Source organism: Heterocephalus glaber, unplaced genomic scaffold (genome assembly GCF_053883595.1).
Source record: "Heterocephalus glaber isolate CG9 unplaced genomic scaffold, H.glaber_assembly_v1.0 deba00001687, whole genome shotgun sequence".
Classification (NCBI taxonomy): Eukaryota; Metazoa; Chordata; class Mammalia; order Rodentia; family Bathyergidae; genus Heterocephalus; species Heterocephalus glaber.
In genome coordinates, this window is record NW_028258412.1 from 14,345,739 (window position 1) to 14,370,533 (window position 24,795).

General features: G+C 44.6%; 1 protein-coding gene across 1 annotated transcript in view; it reads right to left on the bottom strand.

Moving 5' to 3' along the window:
• Srrm4 (serine/arginine repetitive matrix 4) overlaps positions 1-24,795 on the bottom strand; it is a 153,237-nt gene that overhangs the window by 48,544 nt on the left and 79,898 nt on the right. The gene's annotated exons all lie outside the window — the stretch shown is intronic.

The following is a 24,795-nucleotide window of genomic DNA, read 5'->3' on the forward strand; positions in this document are numbered from 1 at the left end:
AAACTATGCTTTGCCACTTCTATTGCATTTCACTGCCTTATCTGTCCCTTCTTATCCCTGGTTTTGCTTTTTGAGGTTTCATTTACCTGCAGTCAACTGAGAAACTCCACCCCTTGTCAACTGAGAATCTGTTTCTCTCCCTCTCTCTCTCTTTCTCTCATCAACTGAGAAGACAGACCAAAATAGAAGATAGATAAACAGGAAAAAATAGAGAGAAGTTCAAATAACTCCTTGTATTATCTATTGTTTCAAAAATATTTTAAGATAAATGTTAATTTGTTTCATTTTATACTACTAGTTTCTTTTGTTCATTGAAAAGAAGTTTTGTTCTTTTACGTGTTTGTTTCTTCTTTGTAAGAATCTGTTTTTGCACTGAGTAATATTTTGACCATTCTTTTAAGATCATGATGCACAGTATACTAACCACTGTTATTCTCCTATTATTTTGTTATGAAATTGTTTTCTTTTTCGTAGAAGAATGATTTTATGTTTTCTTTATTCATATCTATTTGTATTGATTTAGATAAAACATTTAAAAACAAAAAAAGATCAAGTGGAAATTCCACCAACAAGCAAATCATAGGTTTTAAATGTTCACTGTTCTGGGTATTGTGATGAAATCTCACACTATCCCTCTCTGTCACTCCTGTGATGTAAATTATCCTTTTATCCAGTATGTCCACACTGGACACACCATGCACCTGTTAGTCCCTTAGAAGTCATTTTGGCCATCTGATTGGCAGTCACACTGCATTGTAGCACTTGTGTTCAACTAACCCTCATTTTAGGTAACAGTAGCCCCAAAATGCAAGATAATGATGTGCGAGTTTGGATATGCCAAAGACGAGCCAAAAAGTGCTTCTTTTATGTGAGAAAGTGAAAGAACAATCTGATATTTTGAGAGGAATCAGATCTGCATAGCTTTTATTATAGTATATTATCATTGTAGTATTAGTTATGATTGTTAATCCCGTACCACACTCTACTAGCCTTGGTTTCAGCCATCCATTATAGCGCTGAAATACGTCCCCAGTGGATCTGGCAGGGATGAGACTGTATACCCACATTCAGATACTGCCTTCTCCACTCAGTATCTGTAGGACTTGAGGCCACTCCCTTAAAACCTCTGAGGTATGGTTTCCTCAATTATAAAATAGGAAATAATACCAGCCTGTGTACTGTTGAGTGGTTGTGAAGACAAAGTGAGATAATCTATGGAAACAAAAAGGTCTAGAAAGTGGCTTTTCCCACTTTTTTAAAAATTTAAATTTGATTTTTATTTTTTCCCTTTTACTTTCTTATAAGCAAATTATCCTGAAACATAAGAGGTGTGAGACCACCTACTTAAGACAGCAGTTCCCATGAAGGCCCGAAATTTCCTCTGCTGCCACTGACATAAGCTTCAACTAATACTTGGGTGTCACCTATGAGCCCCACCTCTCTATTTGAGTCTTAGAAAGGGACAGGAAGTTGCCTTTGAAAAGCCTGACCCTCGAATTTCTGGCTTCTAACAAGGAAGATTCAGGAGTTTGAGGTCATAGGCATATTTGGTCCAATCCAAGTGCTCCCTTCTTGTTTACCTGTTTTTAGACCTTTGGATCAGGCACCGAGCAAAGGCATGAGCATTTCTCCTGCAACCAGTACATCAGGATTGGCTTTATGACTCAGAATAAATGCAGCTGATAAGATCCCTGCTCCGTAGGGTTTCCAGAGGACAGAGCCAAGACCAGTCAATATTCAAGAAAGGACAGAAAAACACATCCATCTCTGTCAGCCGCTTATCATCCATCTTTAGAAGCAGAGCCAGGGAGACATTACAAGCCCAGGAGGGACAGAGATTCTAATTAGGGCTGCCAAGACGTCCTCCCTGCCAACTCCAAGCTCGCAGAACTCCCTTCTGTCCTGCTCAGGAATGGTTTTCCTGAATCCCCGGGTGTGCCCCATTTCCCCTGTTATAAGGGCTCCATCTCAGGGCCTTTGTTCCTGCCCATCTATCCATGTGTGATGTTACCTTAGCTCTTCCCCAACAACTCAAAAGCTTGTGATTTCTGGCTATCACATAAGGAGTCTGGCCTCTTCCTGCACTTGTGGTGGCCCAGGCTAACTTGCATGCATTTCCCCCAGTTTCCTGGAAGCTCATGATGTGTGTGGGACAGTTCTCCACGTGGGGAGGCAGTGAACAAGACAAGAGGTGCCAGTAGCCACAGGTGGTGGTGTATGCCTCCTAGCTACTCAGGAAGTTGAGGCAGGACAATCAGGGGGTGGAGACTAGACTGGGAAACTTAGCAAGACCTGTCTCAAAAGAAGTGGTGAAAAAGACAGAAATGCCTACTTTGATCCTGGAGCTTACATCCTAGATGCAAAAGCAGGTAACACATCAGTAAATAAAAATATGGCTTACTGAATGGTAATCAATGATGGCATGAATAAAGCAGCATCAGTGCTGGGAAATAGGAGGAGGGTCTGCTGTTCTGTTTGTAGTAATCAGAGAAGACCTTGTTAAAGTACAAGGGAGTAGAGACTTGAAGGATTAGGGACTAACCTTGAAGCTTGGGTGGTTTAGAATATGTTCACAGATCCTTTTATATTCCTGCCATCAAAAGATGGAAATTAATTTCTCTCCCCTCGAATATTGTATGGGCTTAGTGACTCACATTTAATGGACAGGATGTGGTAGAGGTGATCATGTGTGGCTTTCAGTCCAGGTCACCTGAAGCAGCTTTTGCCTTGCTCTCTTGGATTCATCATTCTGGTGGAAGCTAGTTGTCATGTTGTGGGGACATTCAAGCAGCACCATGTAAAGAAATAGCCCTCATACCAACAGCCAGCTGTGGGAATGAGCCACCTTGGAAGTGGAACCTCCAGCTCCAGCCAAGCTTTCAGATGAGACTGCAGCCCCATCTGACCACAACCTCATGAAAGGTGGTGACTCAGAACCACTGAGCAAATTCTGGACCCACAGAAACTATGAGACAGAACTGCTTATTGTTGTTTTCAGCCACAAAGATTTGCGGTAATTTATTGCACAGCTGTATGTAACTTCTACACAAGCATCTGCAAGAAGGGGGAACTATGCTCCAGGCAAAAGGTTAAGTTCAAGGATGCTCAGCATATAGAAAGGGTACCCAGCAAGGGCCAGAGTAGTAAAAGGTGAGATCAGAGATCAGGTCTTTGCAAGTCAGGAGAAGGTTTTGAGCTCTCTGTAACTGAGATGCAAATGCTTCTGAACGGAGGAGTGATACAGTCCATTTTATATTTTAGAAGGAACCATCTAGGGATTGAGGAACACTAGATGGAAGGCAGGAAAGATCAGAGTCAGGAAGAGTATTAAAACAAGCCAGGGTCAGCTCAGTATAGCAGCAATGGAGGTGATGGCAAGTAGTCAGATTCTAACAGATTTTGAAAGATGTACCAACATCACTTACTGCTGGTTGAATGTGGGAAGCAAGAGCGTAAGACAAGGGGCGAAGTCTGGAATGATGCCAATGGTTTGTGCCTCAGCAACAGGAGTAATGGAGTCTCTATTGGAGTAGGAAGCAGGCTTTTGCGGGGAGATCTATCTCCTTTTCTAGGCTATGACAGTATTTTGCTATGCTGAATACACCTTTTAAAAATGTGTTGTTGTCTTCTCTCACTCTAGACTCTGAGCTCCCTGGGAATAGAACTAAGTCTTACTAGCCTGTCTGCTGCTTGGTCAACACTCCATCTCAGCAATATTTGTTCACTGAACAAACGAAAAAGCAAACAGATGGCTAAAGAGAACATTCATTTCTGAAAGTTAGAAAGGGCTTTTGAAATGCTTTGTTTTAATCCCTTCACATTAGAGTTGGTGGGGATGGATGGAGATCCAAAGAAGATAGATAACTCAGCCAATGCCTCCCTCTACTCAGATTGCTCATTGTCTTTTCTATCTTACATTTTTAAAGAGAAAAATGATCAGAAAGCTCCTCAACTTATGCATACTTCCCACCATAACCTGGAGTTGGAGATACATTCAAATGGGATTTTAGACTCTCAGGGGCCATTGCAGGAAACCAAGACACAGAAAGCTATACCAGAAGCAATTTAATGATAGGCAAAAACTGAGAATTCATAGGAGGCAGTTGACAATAAATAAATATATGATGAGTCGTGTAGGTGTTGAATGGCAGCTCTCCATGTGTCTGATGAAACAGGGAGAGGCGTGAGTTACCGGAACTAGAGGGGAAGCTGGTGGGTTCTCCTGCCAGGGTACTGTGGCACATGGCTTAGTGTGGAGACAGTGTCTCACCCATCACTGCCAGTTGGAAGAATCAGGTTAGGAGATGGGGAAAGCTGACCTTGATTTGATGAGAAAGGACCCCATAGCATTGCAGGGATTAATGGGACTTTATACCCTTTAAGTATGTAGATTGTCCTTTCTCTCTTAATAGTACTTATTTCACCTTCTTGGGGCTGGATACCCCATTTGGGATTTTGCAATAAAACAAACAGAAATATAATTAATTCTACCAGTCAGATAGGAAGTATGGAGGGAAGGAAGAAGGGAATCCTCCAAAACATAAAATAACATTTAAGATCTTTTTTCAATATATTCCAACACTTGGCTCCTCAGCTTTCTTAAAACTGAAAGATATTCAAAGAGCATGTATCCCAGGGCTTCCCAAATCTGGGACAATATCAGAGGCCCTCAAAGAGATTTTAAAAATAAAGATTCCTTGGTTCCATCCCAAGAAAATGAAAGTCTTGAAGGGGCAAACCCAGGAATCTGCATGTTAAAAAAATATCCCAAGTGGTTTCTGTTTCTTATAGATCACAACTAAAATCCAAAGTCTCTGCATGATCTGGCCTCAGGGCTCCTCTCAACCCCATTTGCTATTCCTTTCTCTGTTCTTTCAACTGTTCTAGCCACATGGCCTCCTTGCTGATTCTCAAATAGAGCAGATGCTTTTCTGCCTCAGGGCCTTTGCTCCTGCTGTTTCCCCCACCTGACATACAGGTTTTCTAGCTCTCTGCACAGTCAGCTCCTCCTCTTCATTCAAGCATCACTTTCTAGAGACCTCTCCCTAAGCTCCTTATTTCATCTTGCTCCCCTCTTCACTTGTAATAGGAATCACAGGCACCTGCTGTGTCTTTCTTCATAGTATTTGGTACTATTTGCAATTATCATTTTGTATGGTTATTGGCCACTGATTATCTTCTGGACTAGGAAATAAGCTGAATGAGAAGGAAAACATCTCTGTTTTCACCATTGAGTGTCCAGAAGTACAGTGCCGGACATACTCTAATTGCTGCTCAATAAATGTTTGTTGAATGTGTGGGTGGATGGTTGGATGGAAAGAACAAACAAAAAAGTGAATTCTAATGACCAGTCCCTCATGGGAACCCCAGATCAGATTCAACCTCTTCTTACAGATAATGAGGCAAAGCAATCTGGGAGGAAGAGGAATCAAAAGTCATAAGCACTTTAGTGGAACCAGAACTCTGCTGCAATCACCGACTGCTCCACCTTCCTTGCCTTCAGCTTTGCATCCTTTTTTGGGACCTCAAAGAAAATGCTGTGTTCCACTTTTGCTGGAGAATACTGCTGGTTTTCGCTACAGAACTCTTCTTCCATATTGAATTTTAAAAATACTTAAAAGAAGGCATGATCTTCAGGGGACAGCTAAAGCAGAGGAGTCAAGGGCATGCACATTCCACTTCACTAGGGAGGGGAGTGACCAATGCTGAATCCCTCAACCCCCCCCCCCATGCTTCTGCTAATCAGTGACCTGGAGTTTAGATGCTGCTATTGTCGTCATGGCAACTGGCAGATTCCCAGCCTCTGATCAGAGTCAGGGCTGAACTTTCTGGAAAACTCTCTATGTCTCTTGGATCCCTGACCTCTTTACTGCTCCCCACCCCCATCAAAACTTCTGGTCATGGAGCTGGGCTGGCAGCTGCTCTCAACAAAGTGCTCATTTGGTCCAGGGTGGAGTGCAGATCCTGGTGGCCCAAGCCATAGACTGAGTTAACATCATTTTAACAATCAGGGGCAAAGTTGAAGTGGAAAGAGCCCCAGGTCTGGTCTACTTCTGTGTACAGTGGGCAGGTTGAGGCTCCAAGAGGCAAACGCACCTGCCCAAATCCACACAGTCCCTCTTATCAGAGCTGCGAATGGAGTGCTGGTCATGTGGCTCCCAGTCCAGTGCTCTTTCCACACCACTTGATCAGAACAGCAGCTACCATTTATCGAACACCTACTGCATGCCAGACACCAAGATGCATGCTTCTTGCTCATCATCTCACTGCAGTTTCCAAGGAAACTTATGAGCAGGCAGTCAGACCCACTGTGGAGAGGGGGGAAACAGAAACTCAGAGATATTACATGGCCAGAACACTAGGAGCTCTGTCTGCTTTTAAGAATTAACTTGGAAAAAAAAAAAAAAAGGAGAGATCCAAAAAATACTTTGCAGATGGAAGGAAGGAAGTAGTGAGCAGAGATGCCAAGAGAAACTGGTTAATTTCCTTATGAGGCAAGGCCTTGCCTTGTGTGTCTGCAGAGGACCTGCACCTTAAGGTTAGCCCCAAATTGTATGTCCCACAGAAAGAAATGGCACTTGGCCATCAGATTCAGTATATCCCTGACCCTTGATTGCCCCAGTCCCACTGGTAGCTCTTCGTGTGTCTCAACTGATGCTGACAAGCAGCCCTCTGAGAGGTGTGTAGTAGTGATCCTACCTTTCTTGTACTGCTGAAGACACTGAGACTAGACAATCAAAGGACCTGTTTCCCAAGCAGGCTCAGGAACACACCCACTTGCTCCACACTTGCACACAGGGCTATGAATGATCCACCCTTTTCCCTGTACCTGCCAGATCCCCCAATCTGCTGGTTTCAGTAGAGAATGCAAGCCCAGACCCTCAAGCTCATGCACCCACCAGAAAGCATAGGCCTCACCATGGGGCTGACCCAGCCCAGGGGCAAGATGGCTTTGGCTAATTTGTTCCTTGCCTCCTGGGACTTCAGACTGGGCTGTGTTAATAACCTGGCCTGGAGTCTTGGAGTCTTGGCATGCCAAGTCTTTTTCAAGGTTAATCTAGTTAATTAAGCCTGGTTGGAGTTGTGACCCTTTGAGCTTTCCTATCTCTTGCAGCTAGAAAAATCATCAGAGCTTGAGAAAAGACAGGATTCTAGAGCTTCTCTGGGAGGTATCATTTGGATGAGGAGGCAGTCATGCTCTTTTTTTGTTTTTTTTGTTTTTTGGGTACCGGGGATCAAACTCAGGACCTTGCACTTGCGAGGCAGGCGCCAGAACCACTGAGCTAGGTCCCCAGCTCAATCATGCTCATTTTAGTAAAAACTGAAGGAAAACCCAGAAAATGTTATGAGGCTGGTGTCGCCTTGATTATTTCATTTATTAGCCAGCAACTGTTTACGGAACATCCGCTTAGCATTCGATTTCAAGAGCCGTGAAGTAACCAAAGACATAGTCTCTCCCCTCTAGAAGTTCACATCCTGGGAAGAGACAGATTCCTGTACTGGGATTTACAATGATGAAAGTAAAACCCTCTGCCAAAGGAGTAGGGAGCTGTGTGGCTATAGAGAGAGCACCTAACCCAGCCTGAGGAATGTGGGCAGGTGGGCAGGGTGAGTTTTCCAAAGGATAAATGGAAATTGGCCAGGAAAGTGAAACACCAAGGAACAGAATGTGCAAAGGCCTGGTTTCATGTGACTGCAGAAGATGTAGTCAATTAGGCCAGGCAGCTAGAGTGAAAGGCAAGAATTGAGACTGAGGATGGAGGCAGGGGCTGAATCCATCAGGGCCATGTGGACAGGAGTCACCTGGGATCTTTTGGCCTCTGGATGCTAATTCAGTAGTTTTGGGTAAGAGCTAGAGCTTCTGCATTTCTGGCCACTTCTGAGTGATGCTGCTGTTCTGTGGACCACACTTTGAGTAGCCAGACTGTAACTGCTACAAATGATTTGGACTTGACTCTGAAGGCTGACCCACATAGATGAGCGTGGCCCTTTACCATTCTCCCTCCTTAGACAATGGGTCAGAATAGTTTGCTCATATCTCAGGGCTGAAAGAAAGTGAGAGAGAGAGAGAGAGAGAGAGAGAGAGAGAGAGAGAGAGAGAGAGAGAGAGAGAGAGACTATGTCGATGTGTGCATGTGTTTTTATATAAGGTAAACACACTTTTATATCAATAATTGCCTGGTTGTGGTTCTCAAGTTCAGGTCAAAGGACAAAAGAACCATATGGAGAAAAATCAGCTCAGCATTTCTTGTCCAGCTCAGCCAAGCAGGTCAGGCTTCAAATCTACTTGGGTTTTGAACTCTCATCACAGAAAACATCCATCTGCTGGCCTCCCATCAGCCCCCAATCCACCCAGTCATTTTTCTTTCCACAGGCTGGCTTGTCGATTGCCCATTTGCAGCGAGGGATCAAACTGCTGAGAAGAGAATTAAATTTGATGGTGGGGACAGCCTGAAAAGCAGGATTCCCTGAACCAGAACAGCATGGTTTTCTAATTGAACAGGTTGCAAAATGTCATTAGGTGACACTGGGAAAGCACATGGGTCCAGGGGTTCTGTTGACCTGGGTTCAAGCCCTGGTTCTGTCAAGCTGTGTTGCCGAGGCAAGAAAAAACACCTCTCAGCCTAGTCCAGGGCCCCCTCAGGACCTTCATATCAGCTGAAATTGAAGACATGGCTTGGATTTCCCTGAGGAGGGTAGTTGCTGATTATGCTTTCTGCCATGGGAAGGATTGTGTCAAGCGAGCCCCTTTGGGGAATCATGATAGCCCCTGCTGATGGGGGACCACGCAAGCAAGACTTCCAGGAAAAAGGAAGAATCTTTCAGCCTAACAGGAAACTCTTGGTCCGGAGCAGGAACAAACTTGGTTCAAGACCTCAGAGAGTGAAAACTGGGCTGCTGGAAGACGGCTGCCAGGGACTGCTCACTTATTCTTCATTCAGTAAATATTTATTGAGCACCTCCAATGTGCAAGCCATGTTCTGGGACCTGGAGACCCATAATGGACAACCGAAAAAAATTCCCCATCTATGGGATTTGCATTCTCCTATAATGAGCGATGGAAATAGGGCAGTAGAGAATACACGTAATTAAATGGTAAACAAGTAGACTATTAGACATTAATGAATGTCATAGAGAAAAGAGGTACAGCAGGATAAGGGAGAGAGAATGCTACTACTAGAGATGACTGTAAGAGAAGACCTCACTGAGAAGGTGACATAACAGAAACCTAAAGGTGACGACAGAGTGAGCCTTCAGCATGCCTGGTAGAACATAATAGGTAAGGGCACAGTCAATGCAAAGGCCCTGAGATAGCCATATACAAAATTCACTGAGGAATAGCAGCATGGCTTGATTTGAATGAGTGAGGGGGAGAATAGCAGAAGGTGATGTCAGAGCGGTAATGAGGGACCAGCTCATGGGCAGTCTGGTGAGCTATTGAAAAAACTTGGCTTTTCATCTCATTGATAAGATAAGCAACTGGAGGGCTCTAAGTAAAGAAAAGCCATGATCTGACTTCAATTTTAAAGGATCCTGTTGGCTGCTTAATGAGCGTAGACAGCAAATGAACTGATGTAGATGCAAGAAGTCCAGTAAATAGATGGCCACAGTAACCCCCCATGGAGGAAGATAATGGCTTGATATCCCTGCAGAGGGGGAAAAGTAATGGACAGACCTTGGATGTATAGTGAAGGTAGAATCAACAGAGTTTCACATGATTGGATATGCAGTGTGAAAGAGTTGGTGTCAAGGGCAACTTCAAGTAGCCTGGGCTAGTAGGAGGATGGAGAAGCTAGTTACTGAGTTTATATCATTACTGATGCCACTTACAGGTGGAGATAGGTGTTTTGGAAATGGTCCTCTGGAGCTCCATCTTGGAGACATTAATTTTGAGATGCCAGTTAGTCATCCACGTGAAACTGGCAGGGAGACAGTTGGGTATAGGGGTCTGGAATTCAGGGTAGAGATCAGAGCTGGGAAATACATTTGAGAGATACTGGCCTCTAGGCAGGGTATTTGAAGCCAGTGGGCTGGATATTCTGGGAGTAAGATGTGGCATCTAGTCAGATGGGCTGGAACTTCAGGGAGGGAAGTGAGCTCTGAAGGTATTGCCCCAGCAGGGTTTGGGAACAGCACAGTGGCTTAGTGAAAGTGTCCTAACCTGGTGGATTGGCTCTCATAAGGCCATAATGTGACCCACAGTTTCAGTCCATTCTCTTAGATGCAGTGATTCATTTATTATTCATTCATTTGTTCATCCATCTATTCATTCATCAGCTATTCACCCACTCTTTCATCTTTTAAGCATCGGTTTATTCCTGTTTGAGGAACATTTCAAGGTGATCCAGGCATTAGTCTTTCTCTCACATTCACAGTCCAGCAGAAGAGATGGGACAGCTAGGTAAGAAATTATCACAGAGGGATAAAAGTTGCCCAAGAAAGGAGGTATCCTGAACGGGGAGAAGGCACATTTGCCTACGGGAAGCCAGGCAAGCTGCATGTAGGAGGCTAAGTTCCTGGTCCAAGAGGGTTTGTGGAACATTAGATGGCCTCTGCCTGGCCACTTACTAGCTGGGTGACCTTAGGTAAGTGTCTTCACTTTTCTAGTGTGAGCACAGTCATATTTGCCTCATAGAGTTTTGTGCAGATGAAATGAGATGATGCATGCCCAGCACCTAGACAGTGAATGGGACATGGTAACACTGTAAAATCAGCCACACATGGCAGGAAGAAACCCTAAATGGTCTCTAGACCCACATGGGAAGTTTTCCTCTGGGGATTCAGGCTGATTCTGATTGGCTTTTCCCAGACAGCCCCAGCAAGGGGTGCATTCTTGGGGGAGGGGGTTGGAGTGCCCTGAGGGTCCCCTAAGATGCTCTTGCACTGGGGCCTGGCCTTGGCTCCCTGCTACCAAGCTGAGTGGCTACTTTGGGACCTGAAATAGCCCATCTCCATTCCCTGCTGTGCCCCATCTTCTCTCTTAATAGTCCACGGATGAAATCACTTTGTCCCACCCAGAATCACCCACTGGACCCTTCTGTCAGCTTGAACTAGAGACAGAGAGCTCCTGAGAATTACACACACACAAACACACTTACAAACACACACCCCACTGGTACTCAAGGATGAAATCCAGACAAAATTTTTAACAAGCAGAGAGGACGCTGCCACTGAAATGTGCAGAGGACAGAGCGGACAAGCCACAAATCTGGATGGCTAGCAGCAAGCAGGCAGTGAGCTCCTGAGGTCTGGGCTTGTTAGTTTTAAAATAACACAGCCGAGAAGTGAGATAAAGGGCTTCAGTGGGGGAAGCTGTCAGATACCTTGCGTCACACTGCTGGAGCCACCGGAGGGGACCCTTCTTCTTTGTCCCATGCTGGGCCAGCGGCTGTTTTGCCACATCACAGTGTCAGAACTTGTCAGAGCCAGGCCAGCCCTTGGAGGGCACTAAGTCCAAGTGTGCAGAGTCTGAAGTCCTGAGGGGACACGTGTTACACTTAAGGGCACCCAGGGAGTCAGGGGCTGATCAGGGACCATCAATTCTCCTGCAGCCGACTGCAAAGTGGATTCAGCTCTGTTTTCCCAGGCTGTGTCAGTATTGGCTGCAAATGCTTCTGGATGCCATTTTTCAGGAGATTATCCCACCTCTCCCCAGAGGGCAGCCCATGGCCAAAGACCAACTTCCATCACTTTACCTGAGACCTGACCCCTTGCCTCAAGGTCAGACCAATGCTACCTCGCAAACCACACTCCAGAGCTCTTCCTGGGCTTAGGCTGAGTTTGAACTTTAGTTGAAACTACATTTTCCCTTAGCTTCCACCCTCTGCCCTATCCTATCCTCTTCCTCCCTTTGTCCTGAGAGCATGTGCATACCCTCAAAAACTTATGTGCACCCCAATCCCTCTGTCAGACTTCATTTCGTATAAATACCATCTAAGACATAAACCCAGACCAAATCTTTCTTTATCATACTACTGAACAGAAAACAATGACTAAGCACTGTATCATCTGGGACCAGACAGGCACGGCTAGGAATCTCTCTGCTTTATGCTTCCAGGGCTGTGTGATCCATAAGGAATTATCAAACATCATCAAGGTTTAGTTTTCCCATTTGAGGACGGGAAACATTAATGGAGATGTTAATATTAACAGCTTTATATAGGGTTGTGAAATACTTGGCATATTTCCTGGATACATAATAAATGATCAACAAATACTTGGTGACGTTGATGATGATGATACTGAGGATGGTAGCAGGATGAGTGGAGAAGCAGTCGTATTAACTCTACCAATCAGCAGAAAGTTTTCATGAGTCTCTAGCAGTACCTGTACCAATCATCACCAAGCTTTCAAATGACACGTTTTCTGTTTCCCCTCCTTTGGGCTCTCTTCAGAGACTCCATCTTTGGTCATTATAATTTTTCTCTGACAGGAAATTCCCTGTGGGAGACAGGGAGCTCTGGAGACAGGAGACATCTAGCTTTGCAGAGAAGTAGCCATTTGCCAATGCCACCCCAGGCATCCAGCTGTCCCACCTGTAGGAAATGGCCCCTTCAGTGATCTTGAATAAGCAGTTGAAAGGAAAGCTCTGTCCCTCCATTGGGACTTTTATCACCCTTTTAAAAGTCAAACCCATTACCTCAGGATTGTGAGTTCATTAGAGAGCTTTATGTTTATTAGGCAGTCAGCTTCATGATTGTCTCCCACCAACTTTGATGGGCTCCTTTTGGCTCCAGGGAATTTGAGGTAGGGGTGTGTGTGTGTGTGTGTGTGTGTGTGTGTGTGTGTGTGTGTGTGTGTGTGTGTGTATCAGGAGCACAGTAAGATGTCTTAGGACCCCACCTCACCACCACCAGTGCATATATGGTCAGAGATTTCTCTGTTGAGCATGATGGGAACTCAGCAATCTGAAGCCACCAGGAGCCCTGACATCAAGTAGACCAGAACTCAGAAGCTAATTTTGCCATTTTCAAGCTATGATCTTGGATGAGTCACTTCACCTCTTCTGCAAAACAAGGATAATGACAGTTCCCAGCTCACAGAAATGATGCACCCAAAAGGCCTAGCATCATTTCTGGTGCAGAGGAAGCACTTAATCAATGTTAGCTGTCATGTCATTGCCATTATTCATCGTGAATAGCCTTTGCGGCAGAGTCTCCCAACTTCTCTGTCTTTGTTCAAGCCAGTTCCTCTGTCCAGCATGTCCTCTCTACCCTTGTCTGCCAGGAGAATCCTCACTCTCCCTGCAAGGTTCAGATCAACCCTCCCACCCTACATTTCTGACCTTCCTGTCATGGGAATAATTTCTTTCCTTAGCCATGCTCCAGTACCCAGTAAATCCCTCCAAGTTATGGCACATGATCTTGGGCAATCTCCTTCATCTATGTAAGCCTCAATTTTTACATTCTGAAGATTGGAATGACAGAAACAGTTGTGGGAAATATATATTTATTAAGCTGAGCATAGCATCTTAGTATTTTGATTATAATTGTAATTTTTATTGAAAGAGGTTTGGTAGCTCCCATAGGAGAAAGAATTTCTGCTTGGTGAAGAGCCCTGTGGTTTAGCCTCTCCCAATCGTTTCTGAGGAGTGCCTGACTTCAGATTTCCCAGGAATGGTTGTAGGGAGCCCAAAGTCAGGGAGCTGGCCCCCATGACCTCTGAAAAGCCTCTCCAATTCCAAGATTTTTGTGAATTAGATTCTTCTCTGGGTTTATGTCACCCACATCTTTTTACCTCTTTCTGAACACACTCAAATTAGCCCCAAACTTAAGAACGAGAGTTGTCATCTCCAAATACATTGGCTAAGTTCATAGGCTGCAGCACAACATACCAGTTTCCCTAGTGCATGTGTCAGTCAAGGGATCTCGCATTTACTGAGCACCTACTGTATGCCAAGCACCTCATTAGACACTTAAAACCTACTGTCGCTTATCCCATCATAAGCTCCTGCAGTTGTTTTTAGAGGAGAAGGCAGAAGCTCAGAGAGATACAGTGTCTTGAGTGAAGATACACAGCAAGCTAGTGAGGGAGCCCAGAGTTCACAAAGGATGCTATCTGGGTGTACCTGGCTTCTAGACTGAACACAGCCCCACATCCAGACAGAATGCGTCTACAGCTTTTGGAGTAATGTTCCTTTCCACTGCCGGCCGTGTGGCTGCCTCCCCCACGCTGGCTGGTGTTCAGTCCTCTCCCTGTTTCCTCGCCTTCACCCAGTTCCCTAGCTGCTGTCTGCACAGTCTATTGACCGAGACACTCAATCAATCAGCCAGCTTGCTCTGACAGCTAAAAAACACCCAGTCGACCAATTTTCCCTCCAGCGTCTTTCCGAGGACCATGAAACCTCACTAATTTGGAATTTGCAATGATTTCTGACACAGAACCTACATTTCTCATTCTGCTTTTAAAAAAGTCTCAATGAAATGTCATCACATGGACCTCTGGGGGCTCCCAAGCAAGGACCTGGCAGCCAAAAGGCTCTGTTGTCCTTTCTTCCTTCTTTGTTTCTTCTCCTGGCTTCTTGTACCTGCACCCATCTCTATGTTGAATTATGACTGAGAGCACCATTATCACTGGTAATACTACTACTGAAACAGTAGCTGTCCATGGAGCACCAGCCACATGCTGGGTACCATTGGAAGTGCTTTGTATATATTTGGTCCTGTCATTGTTGTCACATTTATTAGAGGCTGATATAGTTATCAACCCCATTTTCCCAATGGAAAAACTGAGGCAAGGAAGAGATCATGCTAAGACATAGCAGGGATGAGATTTGAACCCAGGCAATCTGCTCTAGAGTTAATGGTCTTAACCTTCCCACCATCGTGCTTCTTGGGCTTGATACCATGGGGCCACTTGAGTGTCCCCCAAGCTCTAGTGGTGCCTGGTGCTTTGAGCTCCTGAGAGTGTTATGCAATGGGGCAAGAAAGCTTAGGGGGAGCAGAGCAAGATGCAATCAAAGACCCTGAGACAATCAGAGATCCCTTCTACTGTTCTGAAACCTCCTCACGAGGAACTGCACATTCATGGTGATCTTTTTATTTGCATCCAGCTAAGAATGTCTACAGGAGTATATCTAATGTGTCCAGATGGGCATTATAGGAGTTGTAGAGCTTGGACCCAGATAGTCTCAGTATCCAGAGGTGTCAGAGAGACAAATCAGCTATGTTGAGGGTGGCCATACATAGTAATCCACTGTCCAAGCTGGGACACTTTGGTGATCAAATGGAGCACTGACTATAAATACCTTCAGTCATCTCCCTTTCCTGACCTTGAAACTCACATGTCCAACTGGCTCTTCTACTGTTCCTCGTGGAAGTCCCACAGACACCTCAAATTTAATATGTCCAGGCCTCAACCTGCCACCTCTCCCATGGCCTGTTTTCTGGCTCTGCCTTCTGCCTGCTTATCCACAGAGCAAGCTGACCACCACCCTTTATCCTCTCTCACTCACACATTCTGCCCCTCAGCAAACCTTGACCATTCTCACTTCAAAGCATCTCAGCCTCTGCCATCTCCTTCCCATCTCTACATTGCCTTCTGCTCTAGCCACCACCATAGCTCACCTGGATGTCACGACAGCCTCCTGGGCAGCTTCCTGCTTTTACCCTGACCCTTCCTACCCTTCTACAAAGAAGACAGGGCTGTCCCTGCAAAGTGTAGATCCTGTTATAACCTTCCCTTCCATGGAGCCCTGAGAAGCAAGTCCTGACTTCTCCAGGAGGCTCCTACAGGTCCTCCAGCCTGGCCCCAGCTGACCTCTCCAGGGCTGTCATTCTCTGCTGCTCCTCAATCACTGTGCTCAGACCTCCCAAAGGCCTTGCGGTGTCCTGAACAGAGCCTGCATCTTGCCTGCTGGTTGCAGCAGAGGCTAGAATTTAGAGCACAGCCTGGAGCCAGATTGCTGGGTTCAAACACTGGTCCTGCCACCTGTGACCTTCAGCAATTCAGTTGGCTTTACCACCCTGAGCTTCAGTTCTTCTCTTGTGAAACGGGGGTAACAATAGCACCTACATCAAAATGGGAGTTATTTTGAGGATTCATAGTGAAAATATGTACAGATCTTGGAACACTGCCTGGCATATATTAAGTACTCTGTATTAATTATTATTTTTTGTATTAATTATTTTTAAAATGACTTTGTTCATTGTGCCTCCTTCAACTCGATCACTTCCTGTCCATTTATTTCAGATTTCAACTTAGATGTTTCCTCCTTAGCCTTCCATGATTACTAGGCCTGTTTTGTTCCTTCACAAACCCCTTCCACTGTAATTATCTGGTAAACATTCTGTTTTCCCCAGTAGACTGCAAGTGCTTTGAGGGAGACCCCATGAATTCCGCCCATTGTGTCCTTAGCACCTGGCTAAGTGTCAGGCCCACAGTGTGTCTTCATAGTGCACTGTAGATACTGGTTCAGTGAGAGAACTGATCAGAGAAATAGCCCTGTGAAGCCAGCAAAAGAGAGGTGAAGTGAGGGGTCAGGCAGCAGATGACAGTGTATCTCACTGCCATGGTGGCTGCAGACAGTCTGCTCAGGATGGTCCCCAAGTCCTAGTCCACTGCCATTGGTAATAGATGTGTCACCAAGATAGGTACACACTGAAGGGCAGATGAGTTTTTGATGCTGTCCATAGAAATGGAGCATGATTTCACCCTGGATTCCTACTGCAATGCCCAGTCACTCCACTGCTCCACACCTTCCAAAAGACATAGCTCCTTAGCTCCAGGGAACAGAGGACAAATCACATTCAGCTGCCTCATATTCAGGAGCCCCCACCTCTCCTGATCTCCTTCCTCTCCTCTACTCCAACGGTTCCAAGGGCTAGGTTCATACTCTAGCTCTGCTTCATACTAGTTATGTGACCTTGGACAAATGAATTCACCTCTTTGTGCCTCAGTTTTTGCACATGTGAAATGAAAAGCATGATACTATCTCCTTCCCAGACCCATGGTTAGGGTTCCAGGGGGTGTTGAATGTACCATGGGACATATGTCTTTAAAAAAATAATCCCAAATTCCATATTTTATTTATGCTGTTCTGGTGCTTTCTCCCTATATCTCTGTAGGGGGCAAGTCCTACTGGTTGGATCTCTTCTGTACATCTAGATGCTCTTGCTGCTTTTTTCTTCTCTAGTACAGATCTGAGCTCATCGTAGACAGTTGAGAATGTGGTGGACAGGCACAATGGCAGCTCAGCTCTGTGCACAATAAGTCTGAGTCCCTTTTCCAAAGCATCAGCTGACAGGCAAACATGGCTGGTCATTTTAGGAATGGGGCCATTACTTATATCCAGCCTTATGGACAAAAATTTGTGAGCAAGTTTTTAATTTATTACATGATTCTAGGATGCTCTGGTAGGAAAGTAGAAAAGGGAAATAAGGAAGGCAGTCAGTTGCACTGCAGGCAACTGGAGCTTAATTTTTCTGGGAAACCAGTGTAGATCATACAGTTTAGAGTTATCCTCCTCATGCACGAGGGAGCTGGGGTATTTATACACCAATTATCATCAGTCATCGGTGGAAGGGACAGACATTCATTACTGCCTTGGGTGTGGACAGAGAATTCTTTAGGACTAGCGAGAGCCTGAAGGTGGAATCACATGTCCCACCCATTGGAAGGCAGGCGGCTGGAATGCTCAGAAATGGTGGGTGCTGAGGAGATACTGGCAGGTTGATGAAAATATTAGATACTTTGGCTATGCCTAAGTACTGAATAGGGTCTATGGGCCTGCAGTGCATGGCTGTGTCTCAGAAAAATCTCACCCACCAGAAAAATGCCCAACTTGCTTAGAGTTTTCACAAGGGGGTCTTGAACTTTGGGAAACACCAGACTTCATTCACCTTATCAAATCCTCTTCTCCTTCCTTGACTTCCTTCTGACCTTCCTTCCCTTTTTCCTCTGATATTTCTTGAGCTTCTGCTCTGCTAAGCACTTAGGAATAAACATCAGGTGGGATGCTAAGGTCTTCTGGTCCAGACCCATATCAGTCAGCTTTCTGTTCATTACTATAACAAATGCCTGAGATAATCAACTTACACAGAGAAAAGGTTCATTTTGGCTCACAGTTTCAATCTATGATCAGTTGGCTCCACTGCTTTTGAGCCTGTTGTGAGAGAGCATACCATGCAGAAACATGTGGCAGAGCCAAACCACTCATCTCATGGCCAGGATGCCAAGAGAGAGGGGAAGAGACTGGGGTCCCCCAATCCTCTACAAAAGCAGGCTCCCAATAACCTAAAGACCTCCCACCAGGCTCCATCTCTTAAAGTTTCAACCATCTTCCAATAGCATTAGGTGGGAACCAAGCCTTTACACATGAGCCTTAAGAGGACACTCCAGGTCCAAACTCTAGCAAGATCCTTCTTCCTGTAAGGTCCAGAGAAGAGATCTGATCTTCTCCAAGTCTTGCAGCCACTGCACTGCCACATCTGTGGCTCCAGGGTAATCTTCTGAGGACTCTTCTGGAAAACCCATCTCTTTCCATTCTGGCAGAGCCTCTTCCTCTGACTGAAAGGGGAGGTGGCTTGAGGATGAGGAAGTCATACCAGCTGCTGGATGGAGCATGGCAGCCAGCAACATCTTCATCCCACTCTGGTCCCAGGGCCAGGCTGGCTTGGCTTTGCATTTCCTATGCATCCTTATCCACTTGATAAAGGTAGTATTCTGCTTTTTGCTGCAATTTAAAAGAAGCAGGGAGATCAGAAGCACATTCTCCCTCTTGCTAAAGAATGGCCCATTTGAGATGATCAATCAAAGTCCCTACAGGCCCACATTTCTCCAAATTGCATCAGCTGAAAGAAAGAAGGGAGACACTGAGGAAGAAGTGGCAAGGCTGGGGTGGTGACAGAATTATCCATCAGGGATGGCAGAGGTGGGGAAGGAACTATACTGCCTGGCTTCACACCTAACAGAGGATGGCAAACAGAGGCAGCATAGAGTGTGGGGCTCCTTCTCTTGATAAAGGATCCAAGCAGCTCAAACCCCCTCCATGCATTCAGCCCACTTCCAGTGACTTCTATGGTACATTGATCCTGAAAAGTGGAACCCAGAGCTTGGGATGGCACAGATTCCTAGGAATGACCTCTCCCTGCAGAACAGCTCAGGAGCTATCAGCCCCAGTGCGGCATGCTGATCTGTCATGATCAATTGTGAGCTCTGTCATGGGTATGTTACTAATGATTATTAAAGACTAAGACTTGGGAATGGTTTTCAATTAAAAGAAACATAGAAATACATGAATCTTCATCATCTCAGCTAATGGCAGCTCCTTCTAGCCCTTCTCGTGGTAACCTTGGAGTTGTTCTTGATTCTTTTGCTCAAATCCCAGGTCTGCCCTCTCTGCAAATCTAGATGCTACCTTCAAAGTATATCCAGAATCCAACCACTTCTCTCTTCCTAAGTGGCTGCCACTCTGTTCCAAGAACTCACCATCTCTCACTTGCATTGTTTTTTCTTTTTTGGTACCGGAGATCAAACTCGTGTCCTTGTGCTTGCGCAGCAGGCAGCGAAACCACTGAGCTAAATCCCTGGCCCTCTCACTTTTTTACGAGAGCCTCCTAATATATCCCTGTGCCTCCATCTTAGCCTTCCTGTGTCCTGCTCTCCAGAGACACCCAAAGGAATCCTGCCAAAGATTAAGCCAGATCATGGCACTCCTCTCTTCAAAGCCCTTTTATGACTTCCTTTAAACTGAACCAATCAAAAGGCCTCTGTTACAATGTTCTCACTTCCTACTCCTTTGTCCTTGTTACCTCCATTCTGGCCCCACCGACCTCATTTCTCGTGTATGTCCATTACACTCCTGCCTCAGAACCTTTGTATGTGCTGCTTGGAACACATTTCTCCCAGATACTCACATGATTTCCTCCCTTATATTCCTCAAATCTTTGCTCTAAGTGGTACCTCTGAACTGACAGTTCTATGTAAACTCTATTTAAAATTGCAAAACCTCCCCATTGTACATTTCCTCCTGCTGCTTTATTAGCCTGTCATATAATATAATCATCTATATATTTACATTGTTTATTGCATGATTCATCCCCATAGGATCCAAGTTGTGTGTTTTGTTCGCAGTTCTTTCCTGGACCCTTGAAATGCTCCTGGCTTAACTCATACTTGTTAAATAAATAAATGAATGGACTCAAGATTCCCCCTAGAATGTATTTCCCTACTCTCCATTGAATTTTGTTATGGTTTCTTTAGCAGGAAAGAAAGGTGTAGAATTAAGCTTGTGTGCTCTGAATGTTCATATCACATGACCTTGGGTTTATGCCTGAGGCCATGTTGTACACCTGAACATTATCTGCTATACATCTAAGCTCTTGAGAAAAGACTAATAACAAGACTAATGAGGGTACTGCATAACTCCTCATTGCTATTTGGCTCTGAAGTAGCTGCCAGCCCTTTCTGAGTAAAAGCTGATGCAATAGGGTGATTTGGGGTGAGGCCCTGGCTCTGCCACTGCCAGCTGAGTGACCTTTCCTGAAGGACTTAATTTCATAAGACTCTCTTTTCCCACGTTCAACATGGAGAAAGTCACTGGGCTGGAGAGATGACACACATGAGCAAGAACTTTGGAGTAAAGATCAGGACCAGACTCTTAGCTGTGAGCTTCAGCTTCTTCATTTAAGTAGTCGTAACCTAATCCTTCACAGATTTTATGAGTATTAAATGAGATACCAGATAGATGATGGCATGGACATAATAATAGGTAATACTTTTAGTGCTTATATTCCAGTCATCATTCTAAGGGTGTATATACCTTCTTTAATCCATATTGCAGTGCTGTGAAGACAACATTAATTCTTCATTTATTTTACGAGTGAGGAAACTGAAGCACAGAGTGGTTAAATAATTTACCTAAAGTCACAGAGCAAAGCAAGTTTCAAGGATCTAAAACCAGCCTTTCCTCCTTCCTACTTCTCTCCCTGCAGCTCCCTGATACCTCAACACTTTTCATACCAGGCAAAAAGGGTTGGGGCTTAGAACCAGACAGCACCCTGCATTCTCCCAGCAGGGTGCTTCTTCTTTAACTACTAGAGTTCTTCTGAGCATCTGAGTGGAGAGGGTGCCAGGTAGTTGAATTTGGGTTGATTAAATCAAAAAGAAAATCAATTAAATTTAAATAAAGAAAAAAGATTGGAAATCAGGCACAATGCCTTCTTAATTACAGCACCTAATCACTGGTTGAAAAAAAATAACTGAAACATTTCATTTCATATACAGCCTTGTATCTCTGAAATGAGAGGGTCCTAATGAAATGCACATTACCCCACTTGACTAGTAATTGACTAGGCGATCCTGGCAGTTCTCTGGTGGAAATGATCAGGGATGATATCCAGAGCATTCACAGGATGTGACAACATGGGATGCTTTGGGGGTTGACCGCGTGGTAGCTGACCCCCAAGATCCTTTTCCTTTGCAGTACAACTCTCAGTTCTCCCTACCAAAAAAAAAATGCAACTATTGGGCAGGGCGGAGGGCATCACAGCAGCGAACATGATTAAATGGCTCTTCTCCACACAGCTCAGAGTCACTAAAAACAGAAGCAGCCAAGGAAGATCGCCGGCAATCAGGGCCCAGATGCCTCAAAGAAATTACTCTGACCAGTATCTCTGCCATTCAGATCCTGGATTATAGCCTTCTGATTGGTCTCTCTGTCTCCCATCTCTCCCATTCCAATCTTTCTCCTCCACAGTGGCAAGGATCATCTTTAGAAACCACTTCTCTTTGAATCACTTCCTTGATTAAAACTCTTTGGATTCCTCTTGAGATTAGAGCAGTCCAGTCTCCTTCCCATGGCTCAAAGGGCCAGATGTTCTCAGGTCTCAGCCCATCATTTCTCTGGTCCTTCCTTCCCCTCCAGCACTCTGTTCTCAGAACACCAGCCTAGTGAAGTTGCCCAGACTTTTCCTGTTCTCGTGATTTCATGGCTTTGCATACGCAGGTCCCTCTGCCTGGAGCATCCTTCCCTGACTTCCCCTACCTCACTGACTGCTGCATTCCATCCTTCTGCATCACTATGCCCCTGGCTGCATTAGTGCCACTCTTCTTCTATCCTTTCAGAGCTCCTGTGTTTTCCCCTGTCATGACAAGCATACCTGAAACAATCATTGCCCGTGAGCTCAATGAAAGCAGTGACTTGGGTCTCTTGATTTGTTTTGTCCATGGAACCTAGCACAGAGTCTAGCCAGAGTATATGATGAAAGGCTATTGAATGAATAGGTGTGGATTTGCCAGCAATGCTGGTGATCATCTCTGTGATTTGCAGCTTTCTCCTTGCAAGATGAGCCATCAGTAGCACTATCTCCCTATTGGGATGCTTTCTGACCTTTTTGGCTATGAGCGAAAGTACTAAGGCTTGCTGCTTTCTTATTTCTTCACCCCTTTAAGGATATGGTCAACAATGACCAGAGCTCTTCAAAATGAATATCAGTGATCAGTTGTTCAGTCATTCAGCCTTCCAGTTCCCATTTATTTTATATCTGCAATTGCTGGCATCTAGAGTGAGACCATTGCCCCACAAAAATCCATAGCTCAGTGTACACTGGGAGTGCAACTGGATGCTCACAATACCAACACATAAGGGATGAACAGGTTTCCTCAACAATTCATTTTACAGAAAAGGGGACTGGGGTACAGGGATGTGTTATGGCCTTCCCAAAGTCACAAGGGTGAGTAGCAGGGCGTTAGAGTTAGTGAGAGACTCAAAGCCTTCAAAAAGGTTCAGAAGACAAAAATTCTATACATTAAGCATCTTCTATCAGCTCCCTTAGGGAGAGAGAAAGTTTTCCTAAGATCACTCTTATTGTCTGTAACTTGCAAGTACTGAATCCCTCATTCAATTCATTTGTTTACTGAATACATATTTATGAACAAATATTTATATGATACCTACTATGTGCTGGGCAATAGTTTTGCAGATATTTTCTCATTTTGTACATGGCCCTTGGTTTATAGTTGATTTTGAGGTCCTATTATAATTAATTTCAGGTTGCAGATGCAGAACTGAGAATCAGAAAAGAAAATAACTTGCCCAGCTACCTAAAATGAACAATAATGAAAATAGTTGATATTTATCAATTGTTTATTACATGCTTGGCACTGTGCTAAGCTTATATGTCAAATTTAATCTTTATAAGAAAGTTACAGGGTAGCTACCATTAATATCTCATTCTATATATGAGGTGATTGATACTGAAAAAAAAATAATAATTTGCCCAAGGTCAATAGCTGGTAAGTGATGGAGTCAGAATCTTATTCTAGGTCTCCATAATACCCAACTCCAGCATTTTTCAATGTGGGCCGTGAATTGTCTACATTAAAATCATCATTTTTGTGTGAAATCCAAATTTCTGGGTCCATGTCATACCCCCAGAATCTGAAAGTGAAATCATTAATCCTGATGTGTCAATTTCATTGGCTTCAGAAATGCCTAGCAGGTTAGTGAAGCACACTCCCGGGGGTGTTTTGGTGGGTCATGGTGATGTGGCTTCAGGAACTACATATGGTCCCTCACCTATTCCTCTTTGGCACTGCTCCCCTGCTGTGCTTCCTGGCTGCCATGAGCTAAACAGCTTTGCACAGCCAGTGTCCGCCATGAAGTTTCTCCCTTGGAGCCAGCCAGCCATGGACTGAATCTCTTGAAACCGTGGACTAAATTAAACCTTTCCTCCTTTAAGTTGTGAGTGTCAGGTACTGTGTCTCAGCAATGGGAAAGCTGACTAATGCAGAGGACAAGGACCTGAAATCTGTGTTTCATACAAATTCTTACATTCATTAAAGCTTGAGAATTTTATTGTTATTCTCGAGGTAGGGATCCAGCAGCCTCCAATAGAAGAGAAAATATCCTATTTAACTTTCTCACTCAGCTGATGTGGAAAAGCATAATGAAAGAAGGAAAACCAGTGAAAGTCTCCCTCAGTCCCAGGAGGGCTACAAGAGATATAAAATGAAGACAGCAAATTCATTTTGATGCCGGTACTCCAGCAGATGTGTTTACGCAAGTTGGTTTGATTACAGGTGCTAAAAATACCCCTTTAAATTTAGGAGCCCAGAACATTTCCTAGTGCTTTACCAAAAAGCAGTTTTAAAAAATTAATTCATTTCTAACTCCCTCTTCCTTCAACAAGTTATTAGTATTGATGTTGGAGTCCCAGAGTTTGTTATCGAGAATTATAATGGCAAATCACAGAGACATTTTCTCTGATTACACAGACTCTCAGTGCACTTGCCTCGCCTCTCCCTGCCAGCCGTTTTTCTGAATCAGCAAACCACCAGCTGTATGTTTCCACTTCCTTGGGGTGCTTGAATACCAGACCTCAACAACTTCCTGAAATAAATCTTCCATCCAGGGTAACCAGCCCCACTTCTTTCTCCTCAACATCTTTTATTATAATTTTGTACTTTATGCCCTTGAAATAATTTTAGACCTTAGAAGTTAAGAGACTTTAATGTCATAGATGAGGAAACTGAGGCAGGAAAAGGAGAAGGAGTGATTTGGCTGGTGTGACAGAGGATCTGAGTCGTGGGACAACACACAGGCCTCCTGCCTCAGAGGGCAGAGTTAGCCCCACCATCCTCAGGCTACCACTTTTGCAATTCTGATATCTGCCACTTATTAGCTGATGACCTTAGACAAGTAGTTAAACCCTCAAAGCTAGTGTTCTCTTCTATAAAATGGAGCAGTGCTTGCCTCAAGGGATGGCGGCTCTCTTTGGATCTCTATCATTACCATCACCATCACCACCGTAATATTAATGAAAATGATAACCACCACACATTGCCTCCACCACC